The following is a 13,541-nucleotide window of genomic DNA, read 5'->3' as shown; positions in this document are numbered from 1 at the left end:
GTATGGCCCCCCCAGTAGTAGGCTGCCCCAGTAGCAGGCCCCCCCCAGTAGTAGGCTGCCCCAGTAGTAGCCCCTCTTGTAGTATGGGCCCCCCCTGTAGTATGGCCCCCCTGTAGTGGGCTGCCCCAGTAGCAGCCCCCCCCCCCAGTAGGAGTAAGCCCCCCCAGTAGTATGGCCCCCCCCAGTAGCAGGCCTCTCAGTAGTATGGCCCCCCCAGTAGCAGACCCCCCCAGTAGTATAGCCCCCCCAGTAGCAGGCCCCTCTGTAGTATGGCCCCCCCAGTAGTATAGCCCCCCCCAGTAGCAGACCCCCCCCAGTAGTGCAGACCCCCCCAGTAGTATAGCCCCCCCAGTAGCAGGCCCTCTGTAGTATGGCCCCCCAGTAGTATAGCCCCCCCCAGTAGCAGACCCCCCCAAGTAGTGCAGATCCCCCCCAGTAGTATGGCCCCCCCAGTAGCAGACCCCCCCCAGTAGTATAGCCCCCCCCAGTAGCAGGCCCCTCTGTAGTATGGCCCCCAGTAGTATAGCCCCCCCCAGTAGCAGACCCTCCCCAGTAGTGCAGACCCCCCCCAGTAGTGCCCCCGGCCCTTGCACAAATAAAAAAATAAAAAATAAAAACTTACCTGTATCCCCGCTCCCGCGCCGTCTGCTCTGCTGTCACACGCGAGGAGGGAACCGGAAGACGGAGCTCATGTGTGAGCTCCAGCCGGCTCCCTCCGTACAGCAGCCAATGAGAGTCTGTGTGACTCTCATTGGCTGCTGTGACAAACACACAGCTGCCGCTGGCGGCTGTGTGTCTGTGTCTGTGTAGGGCAGAGCGCTATCACTGCGCTCTGCCCTACACGCGAGGAGACCTGATGTCGGATTCTCTAGTGAGAATCCGACATCAGGCGGCCGCCGTTCGGCCCCGAACGGGGATCCGAGTCAGGCGGTGAACACCCGAACAGGGTTCGGGTGGACTCGGATCCCCAATGTTCGGAGCGGTTCGGATTCCACAGAATCCGAACCGCTCATCTCTATTAGTAACCAGTCAGCTCACTGCAACCTTTGGCCAATAATGTTGAAAACAATATTATAAGCTGTGATATGGTCTAATTTGACTGGAAATTAATGTTATTGAGGTTAATAATACTCTAGGAAGAAAAAAAAGACCAATTTATGTGATTTTAGCTTTTTTTGTCAATTTTTGTAAAAAAAATCCAAATCCAAATCCAAAGCCAGTCACCGCAGTTTGGCAAATCCAAATCCAAAGCCGGACGACGAATTAGAACCAAATCCAAATCCGGCAAAAATGGTCCGGCACACATCCCTACTAAGAATACTCATGGGTGTGTGGATTTAGCAGAATGATACAACCTCCTCCCATGAACCTTGCAGAGACCAGCACACTGAGCACTACTGTGTAATGTAATGTGAATAAGGAGCAATATGGGGTGGTGCAATGTGAATAAGGCGCAATAATGTTGGTGCAATGTGAATAAAGGAAACTACTGTGTGACATAAGTGAATAAGGGGCATTACTTTGAGGCTTAACGTGTATAAGGTAAAGCGGTACTACTGTGTTGTGTAACCTTAATAAGGGTCACTACGAGTTATGTAATGTGATTAAGGGACACTACTGTGTGAAGTAACAGGAATAAGAGACACTGGGCCTGATTCACTATGGAACACAATATTGCGTATGCATGCAGTTCAACTGCAATAGTATGCTAATCCATTGTGATCGCAATGCAAACTCAGCACTACATAAGGACACCCACTTTACATTGCACACATCCGTAACACTTAGCAGATTAGTGAAACCATTGGTACAATCGCACACCATCGCACCCTCACGCACACTTGCACAAGCTCTGACTTTACTCAGAAATTGCTAACAACCACGCTCACTATGAGACCTCACACTGCGTATGGCATAGCAGTGGCTAATTTATACATGCCCCTGCAACAGCGTGTGATCGCACTGGCGTGCCTCGTTCAACCGGCCACCCCCCTGTCACCACCCACAAACGGCACTTCCTGTCAATCACTCTGCAATGGGTCTGCGTAGTCACAGCAGTCCCCATCGCAGTGGCCAGTTTGCGCACACGCATTGCGATGCGTGGGCATGTGCAGTGTGAAACAATCTGCAGATTGTGTGCGTATTCGCAGTTGCGTATGGCAGAGAATCAGGCCCACTATCCTGTGATGTAATGACAAGCGAGTGCTTGAATAAGCACAAGCAAGTTTAAACCCCTAGGGAGGGTGGGGTTGCACATCATCACACAGGAGAGGATAGGGTTAAGTTTATTTTAAGGAATAGCCTATAGGATTAGTTAGGGGCGGGTTTAGGGTGGGGTGGCAGACATTTTGTGGCTTAGAGTAAATAGGATCTGCCTCTTTTTCATCGATCCCCTCCCGCCCACCCCAATAATTGGCTATTTTTTCTTTTTCTTTGCCGGAAGAGTTTGTCAACCTCTATACAGCGGGAAAGAACGGCAGTCCAGTGGGTATTGCGCGGCCGTATTTTGAGGTGCGCTCTCCATACCAATATATTAATTTAGTCTGAGCTTCCCTACTGGGGGCAGGGGCACTGGCTGACTGGCCGGCTCCATTATAGTGTATTGGTGGGAGAGTTCTAGCCTGATAATTTTTATTGGTAACAGGCAATTGGCTCAGTTACCCAAATGTCGTGGACATTACTTTGGGCTTAAGACGTAATGTCACTGAGCAGCTGGCCGTTCTTTCTTGCTGCCACCATACTGAATTTAAATTTTAATAAAATGGTTGACCTATTTAATGGCATTTTTCCTGTGTCCGTGTCGTTATTTTAGTTAAGTTCATAGGTCGTTTTTATTTTAGTTAAGTGTGAGGGTAGTGAAACTCCACATCTGCCGATAGGCAGTTTATGTGAATAAGGTTGCACTATTGTGTGGTGCAATTTGATGTGGGGGCACTATTGTGTGGCTACGCCTCTTTTTTGGGGGTGCATGTTGACACTATTTAAAATATGGGGGGTGTGGTCTTGCTGACACAGAGCAACAAAATGTCTGGTTACAGCTCTGTGGATGAGGATTGCTATGGGTGAAAGATGATGGTGTTGCTGGCTGCTGCCGTGATCTATGTTGCTAGGTGATGGGTGCTGTGCTGTGTTAGAGGCGCAACTAGCGGCAGTGATGTGCAGTCAGGTGAGGTAGGTTAGCAGAGCCTTTCCTGTCATACTTAAGTATACTCCAAAGTTTTGACTATAACAATGGTAAGAAAAAATGAAAGTAAATATTATAAATATCTTCTTTGTATTATTCTAGTCATTTTTATAGTCAAAACACTGGAGTAAAAATGTATGGCAGGTGAGGCACTGCCTCCCCTGTCTACCTTTTCCGCATGTCCCTGATCAAAACACACCAAATTTCCAGCACTATATACTGCTGCACCTTTGTATAATACCCACATGAACTAGGGGTGTGCACCGGCCACTTTTCGTGTTTTGTGTTTTGGTTTTGGATCTGGATCTTTCTTCGTGTTTTGGATCTGGATTGGTTTTGCCAAAACCACCCTTCCGTGTTTTGGGTTCTGGGTTTTGTGTTTTGGATCTGTATTTTTTTGAAAAAAAGCATAAAAACAGCTAAAATCACAGAATTTGTAGGTTTTTCTGCTCCTATGCTATTATTAACCTCAATAACCTTAATTTCCACTCATTTCCAGTCTATTCTGAACACCTCACACCTCACAATAGTGTTTTTATGTCCAAAAGGTTGCACCGAGGTAGCTGGATGACTATGCTAAGCGACACGAGTGGGCGGCACAAACACGTGACCCATCTAGGCGTGAAACTGCAGTGGCAGACAGGATGGCAGTTTGAAAAGCTAGGCCCCAAACTGTACATAATGCAAAGAAAAAAAAGAGGTGCAAGATGGAATTGTCCTTGGGCCCTCCCACCAACCCTTATGTTGTATAAACAGGACATGCACACTTTAACAAACCAATCATTTCAGCGCCAGGGTCTGCCACACAACTGTGGCTGAAATGATTGGTTCGTTTGGGCCCCCACAAAACAAGCTGGCAATTAATCTGTCCCTGCACAAACTGGCTCTACGGAGGCAAGATGTCATCCTCATCCTCCTCATCCACCGATTCCTCACCCTCTTCAGTGTGTACATCCTCATCCTCACAGAGTCTTAATTCGTCCCCGCTGGAACCACAGGTCCCTCTGTACGTTCTGGAGGCTGGTCTCCCTGGAAGAGTTGATAATTCATTTTATGAACATCATCTTCTCCACATTTTGTGGAAGTAACCTCCTACGCCTTTCGCTGACAAGGTTCCCGGCTGCACTAAACACTCTTTCGGAGTACACACTGGAGGGGGGGCAACTCAGGTAAAATAGAGCCAGTTTGTACAGGGACCTCCAAATTGCTTCTTTTTCCTGCCAGTACAGGTACGGACTGTCTGACATGCCTACTTGGACGCTGTCACCGATGTAATCCTTTAACAGACAGACGCACGCTTGTCACTGCTGCTTTGAGGATGCAAGTGCGGCTACAGCCCACACAATTCACAAAGACAGAAAAAAAAAAAGAATATTTTTATTGTTTGTGGAGCGCACTTTGAGGGTTACACCACCCTTTAACAGACAGACGCACGCTTGTCGCTGCTGCTTTGAGGATGCAAGTGCGGCTACAGCCCACACAATTCACAAAGACAGAAAAAATAAGAAGAATATTTTAATTGTTTGTGTAGCACACTTTGAGGGTGTCACCACCCTTTAACAGACAGACGCACGCTTGTCGCTGCTGCTTTGAGGACAGTATCATATGCAGTGACAGTAGACTTGTCAGAAATTGTTGGCACGTCCTTCAGTCCGGACCAGATGTCCAAACCAGCCCTTGACTTATGACACAGGCGCACGCTTGGCGCTGCTACTATGTTGATGCACGTGCGGCTACATCGCACACAAGTCACAAAATAGTTTTTTATTTTTTGGAGCACTTTGAGGGTTACACCACCCTTTAACAGACAGACGCACACTTGTCGCTGCTGCTTTAAGGATGCAGGTGCGGCTACAGCCCACACATTTCACAAAGACCGAAAAAAAAGAACAATATTTTTATTGTTTGTGTAGCACACTTTGAGGGTGTCACCACCCTTTAACAGACAGACGCACGCTTGTCGCTGCTGCTTTGAGGATGCAGGTGGAATCTAGACGGGATTTGGAACCGGGGACACACTACCTCCATCAATTGTCTAAATCCCACTGCACTAATGGCGGATACCGGACGCACGTCTAACACCAACATAGCAGTCAAGGCCTCAGTTATACGTCTTGCTTCAGGATGACTGCTGTCGTACTTCATCCTCATCGCTAGGGACTGTTGGAGGGTCAATTGTTTAGTAAAAGTAGTGATGTTCCTACTTCCTCTCTGGGATGATGAACAACTCCCAGCAGCAGCAATAGCACTAGGAGGAAGTGGTTCTTGATCTTTCCCTATTTTATTTTTATCGGAGAAAGTTTGGTCCTCCATTTAAAGCGCACACAAACACAGAAAATATTTTTTTATTTTTGCTGGAGAGTAGTGCACTTTGTGGGTTACACCACCCTTTAAGAAATGAGCCAGCCGGCTCTTTACTTATGGGACACAGGCGCACGCTTGGCGCTGCCCCTTTGTTGATGCACGTGCAGCCACAGTGCACACAAGTCACAAACACAGAAAATATTTTTTTTTTTGGTTTGGAGTGTACTTTGGGGGTTACAGCACCCTTAACGGTCAAGCCAGCCGGCCCTTTACTTATGACACAGGCGCACGCTTGGCACTACTTTGTTGATGCACGTGCGGCTACTGCGCACACAATTCACAAACACAGAAAATTTAATTTTTTTTGGTTTGGACTGGAGTGTACTTTGGGGGTTACAGCACCCTTTAACGGTCAAGCCAGCCGGCCCTTTACTTATGACACAGGCGCACGCTTGGCACTACTTTGTTGATGCACGTGCGGCTACTGCGCACACAATTCACAAACACAGAAAATATATATTTTTTTGGTTTGGACTGGAGTGTACTTTGGGGGTTACAGCACCCTTTAACGGTCAAGCCAGCCGGCCCTTTACTTATGACACAGGCGCACGCTTGGCACTACTTTGTTGATGCACGTGCAGCTACTGCGCACACAATTCACAAACACAGAAAATATATTATTTTTTTAGCACTTGGGGGGAGCACCCCTGATGGGCAGAGCACCCCCTGGACAACACTACAGCACCCCTTTAGGACTGGGACACTGCACAGGACTTTGGAGTGGACACAGCCCCTATGGAGAACTGACTGCACAACACAGTCCAGCCAGCCCCTATGGTCTTTGAAGTAGTGGACACAGCCCCTATTAACAACAGCAGCACAGCACAACACAGCCAGCCCCTATGGACTTTGAAGTAGTGGACAACAGCAGCACTACACTACACTACACTACACAGCCCAGCCAGCCCTAACTCCCACCCACCCTCTTCACTGTCCACAGCCGAGTGAGAAAATGGCGCCGACGCGGGTACCTTATATAGGATCCAAAACCCGCGAGACTCGGAAGGTGGGATGATGACGTTTTGCCTCGATTTCAGATCCGAGTCAGGCGGGAAAAGTCGAGCCTGACTCGGATCGGACTCGGATCGGGGGGGCTCGGGGGGGTTCGGATTTCAGAAATCCGAACCCGCTCACCCCTAACATGAACCCTCGGGTTCATATATGTATCTGTAACTCTGGCTCAGATACTAGCCAGTGCCTCCCCAGCCATTTACCTCACCACACATCACTGAGCGCCAGTGCTAGGGAGCAACAGCCCAAATCTTGCTTAGGGCATCAACTTGGATAGGGCCGGCTTTGTAAATGCTGAATAGTCACTGATAATAATACTGAGCACTTGTAGAACAGACACTGGTGATAATACTGAGCACTCACAGAACAGCATACTTGCAAACTCTTCCTGATAGTCAGGGAGGCTCCATGAAATAGTAACAATCTCCCTGACTCCCTGAAGAATCTAGCAATCTCCCTGATTGCACCTTACCCCCATTATGAAGCTGTTATTTTTAAAAAATATATATACATTCAAATCGGGTCATTAGTATAATTTCCCTGCATTGGTTATAAGGTACAGTGATCCCTATGGCTACATGCATCTTCTGAAAAGTATCAGTGTGTTTACATCAACAAGTAGATCTCACTAACTGCTTTGGGGCTCATATACATTTGGATGTAAATAATATTGTAACATTCTTTACAGATGTAGCAGTACTCTCCCACTTTGTACAGGAAGGCACACACTTAGCATATCAACTGGATGACTTGGACCACTTAATTACCACTAATTAATTGCAAGTTTTAGATTCTGCTAGTTTGAGACTAATTTCTGTCCTCATTAATTAAAATGATTTTGGGTTTATATTTATTTAATCTTTCACATTTGCACATTTTATATTTTTATTTTATTACATTTACATAACTAATGTGTCCTGTGTAAAATAAGTATTTTTGGGACAAAGGTGACAGCATGGTTTAATGTCTAAATACTGGTACATCAGAGAACATGTAAAATTCAGGACATTTTATGTTAAATAAGAAACTTTCTCCAAAATGCTCATTCTTCATCAGTCAGACCAGAGGTGGTACTTAGGGTGGCATGGCCACGGCGTGGTGTCAGCCCACATCATAGATGCCTCCCTGGAAGACTGTGGATGGCAGACATGCCTGGGGAATTAGCTTTACAGGCCCAAATTCACATTTAAGTTTCTCCTTCAATCAAGCGGTGCAAACTTATGTAACATCGTAGTTTTTGTCACCTAGCTATACTTTTGTATATATACCCTTATAAATGTGCCCAATTGTGCACTAATGTCACCTCAGTCCTGCAGTCTTCTTCAGATATTGTTACAGTATTATTTAATTGGGAAGTAGCTTCACAATCAAAACAGAAAATGCTGCATATTCAATGTGTGTTATGTGATGGTGAAAATATAAATACTGCCCAAATTTGCTGGAAGTTGGAAAACAGACTAAAAAATAATGCAACTAGTAAGTGTTTAACATTACCAGCTATTCAAACAGAGGGCCTGAGTTAGAGATGGTCGCTATAGCTCAGGGCCGGCGCCAGGGTTCTGAGCACCCTGTGCTGGCTCTTGAGAGAGCGCCCTAACCTCATTTGGGGGCGTGGCCTAATTACAATAGGCCACGCCCCCTGTGTGACGTTATTTGGAGGCGTGCCATGCGCGCAGCATCCATTCACTCTCTGGGGGTCCGGCACCGCCCGTGTGTGGAACAGCGGGACAGTACTGTCCCGCTGAAATTGGGATGCTGGGGAGGGGTGCCGCCCTCTACTGGTGGCGCCCCGGTGCGACCGCACTGGTCGAACACCCCTAGAGCCGGCCCTGCTATAGCTACAAAGAACAAATGTTTGGAGAATACCCCTCTGCGCTTAATTAGAATGTGGTAATTACTTATCTTAATTGTGTGATAGCTACAGTCACTACGATTTTGTACATAGCAGCTGTGCTAAAATATGCAAAAGCCGCAGGAAGCGTCTTATGTAAAAAGACTGCCACATCCAAAGAAGCAGCATCGGATCATCTGTGTGAACATCGGTCATCTAAATAACTCTCAGGTTAGGATAGCTTTTGTTTTCATGCTGCTGGGACCAGTGAAGCTGCTTCGGAAGGTGCAGACCCTAGCCACAGCATTCTTGCAAATCGGGGCTGACATGTCTCTATATTGTGGAACGTTCCCTATCGTTGCCCCTTACGGCCCCCAAAGAGATGCAGACTATCATTCACCTGATGTCTGCAGCCGCACTGCATCCGATGACGCAGGACTCGATCTGCACATGCAGAGTATGGCTACTGCACGTGCACATGTGACCGGATGGCGTCAGCCTCCGACTCCCGACCACAGATTGGGGTTTAGATCCCCACTGGCAGTTGGGCATCAGGGATTCCCGCTTACTGTCAGTGACCGCTTGTCACTGACTCCGCCCACTACACCGTGGGCATGTAACAATGCTGCCACAACCGAGTTACTGCTATCGGCACTCGGAACCGCTTCTGCTGCGTATGTGTTGACTAGCTGCTGCCACCCCCCCGATTGGTGTCGGCTGATCCCTCCTGATTCCTCGCAATGGACCAGGCTCTGCATGGTAGCTGGCAGATGGCTTGAACTTGGAGAGGCGGCGCTCCACCCACTACAGCCGGAGAACAGAATAGCATTTGGCACAATTCTGTTGGTCGCAGGATTGAGGTGCAATTGTAGTCGGCAAAGTTGTTTATTGCTCAAAGTCTTGAAAAAGACTCGTCCTTCAGATTTAAGGGGTACATCAGCATACAAGAATCAAATAGCAGTTCTTCTCCACAAAGGATATACAGGGTTGTACATTTTTAACACTTTTATGCCACTCCAGTACACATTACCACAGGGGTTATGTCCGCCCTGTGGGCCAGATTCAGACCCGCTCGCAAGCGGGTCGATGGTGGCCCAGTGCGCACACTGCGTGTACGCGAGCCCCGGAGCGAGCGCAAAAAGCACTTGCTCCGTGGCTCACTACAAAAGGGGCGGCTGTCGATGTTGATTGACAGCTCGCCCCGTTTTGTAGGCGTGGCCGGGGGGTGGCATCACAACCTGAGGTGTTCCCAAGCGAATGCCTGCCGTTTGTGGGCGGCCCCACTGACATCACCAGTGATGTCAGTGAGAGAGCTTCCGGCTCTATTAAGAGCCAGAAGCTCTCTGGGGCTTGCGGCCACGAGACCCTACCATCATCCTGGCCGTTCGCAATAGCTGTGGATGGTCACCCACACCTATGCGAGCGGCCAGGAGGCCGCAACTAAAAAAAAAACAGCGCCCGCCCTGATTCAGAGCGAGCGCTTGCTTTTTGCGGTGCCTCTGAATCAAGCCCCGTATTCCTCTTATACCCCTTTTACACCAGACCAAAAACCTGGGTTTTTGCTGGGTCTACCCGGGTCGCAGCTCAGTGTAAAAGGGTCCCTGAAAAATAACCCAGGTCAAGTGACCCAGCAATCCAACTCAGGTAGCTACCAGGGTCGGACCCAGGTTGGACCCAGGTAATGGTGCAGTGTAAACGATGCAACCCAGGTTATCCGACCTTGCTCATGCCTAAAATGAGCTGATTGGTGGTTGTGGAGCATTCACCTCCCACTTTTTATGACATCATAGGTTTAGCAGGGCAGACGTGAGTTCAGTGTGAACAGGGCTGACCTGGGAGTAACCCAGATTGAAGGTGCAGTGTAAATGGGTCTGACCTGGGTCTGACCAGGGTTGGAACCATGTCCAAAAACCCAGGTCGGACCTGGGTTTTTGGTGGAAAAGAGGTATTAGTCAATCATGCTATCTCACAAAATATAAACAAACACATCTTACATTTCACAGAAATTAAATAAATTTCCTCCGTACCTCCCAAAAACAATTGGCTTTCCTAAAACACACAAACTTAGCATAGACTATCTCTCAAATGGTAATTATAACATTTCACAGGAACTTATAAATTGCATTCATTCTTTTAAATACAAGGAACAATGCATAAAACCAGTTTGGCTTTCCCTGTCTTAACACCTCCAGTTCTTAGGAAGTTCAATCCAATAAGAGCTTCTTTAAACACAAACAAATTGTCTTTCCCAAACTTGCTTGGTATTGTACCCAGAGACACACCGAAGCCTCTGCAGTGACTTTTTCAATGAAAGTGCTAAACGAAGGGTTTGGCCACTACATCAGGATAAATAACATATCACTAGGTGAGAATGTCTCCAAAGCCATTTGCTTCATGTTACAGCCTTCTAAAACAAAATAATTTATACATTCCTTATACGTGCATAGGCTGTACATTTGAAAGTAAATTTCCACAACACATTGAATATAAGATGTTCAAGCACATTACATATACCTTCGCAGTCCATGGCGGACTGCACCTAAAGGTCCTTTCAAAAATGGTGCGGCAGCATGAGGGTTTATCTCTTCAGTGCCGTGGCAGCCATTTTAATCACGTGTGGTCGGCCTCCGGACACAGCACAGTTAAGCAAACATCGTAGATGTATGTAAACCATCGAGTTTGCAATTGCAATGCATACATGTCTGAATTAGGCAACAGTTGTGTGCAGGTGATGATACTAAGCAGGAATCCAATGCTCTCTAAAATGAACACAGAATGATTCAGCAGTATTTTATAACAACATACGGTGGACAAATTAGATGAAAGTGAAAAACTTTGGTATAAATTAAAAATAAAATGTTAAATTTATACAAAAAAAACTCATCCCAACTTCAGTGTACACACAGATACTGTATACTGACATCAATGGGCTTTGTAATTCCTCTTTATGAAGCGTTAAAAGGAAAAACAAGGCACGGTTAGCTTCAACATATCCGATTATTACTTTTTTCGTGCTCTCACAAGTGATAAAAGGACTTTTGTGGCCAGAATATTTTTCTTTGCAGGGCAAAGGCCAGGTTCCAGCTGATCTACTTAATTCATTGCAGGTGTAACTTTCTCACACGTCCAATTAGTTTTAATCCCCACAATTTGCTCACCACACTGAAAGTAGGATATACATTAATATATATATATATATATATATATATATATTACTGTATTACCAACCCTCCAACATGACCCGTTCCACCAGGTCCAAAATGCTCTGCTCCTGGACCTAATTTATGATTGCAGTAACCTGTGTTGAACTAGTTAATTGATGAGAAAGATGTTTCAACACAGTTGGCATTAAGGCACCCATACATCAGCAATTGATTGCAGCAATTCTGCAATTTGCAATCGATTGTGTATAAAAATCTTTCCCTTTTTCAATCGATTGCAGATTGCAGAATTGCCACAATTGATTGAAAAAGGGAAATATTTTTATACACCATCGATTGCAAATTGCAGAATTGCTGCAATCAATTGCTGATGTATGGGGGCCTTAAGGTGGGAAGTCCAGGAGCAGAGCCTTTTGTACCTGGTGGAATGGGTCATGTTGGAGGGTCTGGTATTATATATTTATATTTAAATAGCCTAATACAATGGTTCTCAAACTCAGTCCTCAGGACCCCACACAGTTCACATTTTCCAAGTCACCCAGCAGGTGCACAGGTGTATTCATTACTCACTGGCACATTTTAAAAGATCCACAGGTGAAGCTAAGTATTTTACTTGTGATTCTGTGATGAGACCTGGAAAATATGCACTGTTTTTGGTCCTGAGGACCGTGTTTGAAAACCTGTGGCCTTATACAACCTTATGCATAAACTAAAGGTATAAGTTCTGAAGGACTTGCATATGTTATAGACGGAATCACCGCTGGACCTAAGCCCAACGGATGAAATACCGATGCCAAAAGGCCGGTAGCTGAAGATCCCAACTAAGATAAGTAACACCCCTAACCCTCCCCTCTCCCCCCCGTAACCCTCCCTTAGGGGTGCCTAACCCTAACCTCCTCCCTAGTGCCTAACCCTAACCTCCCCCAGGGTGCCTAAACCTACCCCCCTCCCCGCACCCTAACCCTCCAGGGGGGGCACCTAAACCTAACCCCCCGGGGATACCTCACCCTAACCCCCCCTTCCCCCTAGCCTAAACCTAACCCTCCCAGGGGGGGTGCCTAACCCTTCCCCCCCATGGCTAAGCGCTCCTGACTTACCTACAATCGGTATGCCGAGTGCGCGGGATTTCAGCGTGGGGCTGATGATAGGCATCGGTATTTAAACGCCTATCATCAGTCCCATGCCGGGATTTCACAGTCGACCGCCTGCTCTCTAACTACATCCCATTTTAGACACTCTGGGGGTATTGTATTCAGTAGCTGTTGCACCCTCCATATGCCTGGTACTAGAAGCACTCATAGATACTACCCAGATTTGTGTGTATAAAGAACCTTACAGTACTTACACCCAGTGCTGGAGCCCCCTTAAACACGTAATGTCATGATGCCACACCGAGTGGCCGGGGCCGTCAGCTTCGGGAAATACAGCACTCCCTTAGGATGCTCTGGGCGGCTGTACAAGCTCACCATTTAAGGCACCCTGCAAGCCAAATGCAGGGGACATGCAGCAGTGACGGTGCCACCCTATGGCCTCTCATCCTGCATGACAGCACTGCTCGCACAACCTTAGTTATGCTCACACCAATCAACCTCTAAATAGTTCTTATTTTAGGCCCCATAAAGTGGTCTAGATTATCAGAAAATGAGCATGTTCTTCGGATAACAGGTATAGTTGGACAGAGATTGGCTCTGGTCCTCTGGATGGACGTGGGCCGAAGACAACATTGCAGGTGCCCTAGACAGTGACCCCACATCTGGTAGCATTGTCCCTCTACCTCTCGGATGCCCACCCCCGCTGCTTACCTTGGCTTCAGAAGGTGGAGGTGGCATCTTCTGCTCCTAAAACTGGATGTAGTAATACTCCACCTCATTGGGGGTGCTGTGTGATTATTAGACTCTATGGATAGGTGATGTGATGTCTCTCTTTCAGTGTTTTAGGCACTCTCTAACCCAGAGTGTGGAACCTCCTGCCCAGGGGCCTATAAGGCCCT

The 13,541-nt window shown here is 47.1% G+C and overlaps 1 protein-coding gene across 3 annotated transcripts in view; it reads left to right on the top strand.

Moving 5' to 3' along the window:
* The window catches only part of LOC148514937 (agouti-signaling protein-like), a 136,325-nt gene that overhangs the window by 48,353 nt on the left and 74,431 nt on the right, over window positions 1–13,541 (top strand). The window lies entirely within an intron of this gene.

The sequence above is a fragment of the Taudactylus pleione genome, unplaced genomic scaffold, assembly GCF_031769625.1.
Source record: "Taudactylus pleione unplaced genomic scaffold, aTauple2 ptg000256l, whole genome shotgun sequence".
NCBI lineage: Eukaryota > Metazoa > Chordata > Amphibia > Anura > Myobatrachidae > Taudactylus > Taudactylus pleione.
Note: the sequence above shows the minus strand (reverse complement) of the source record. Positions and strands in the feature narration are given on the sequence as shown.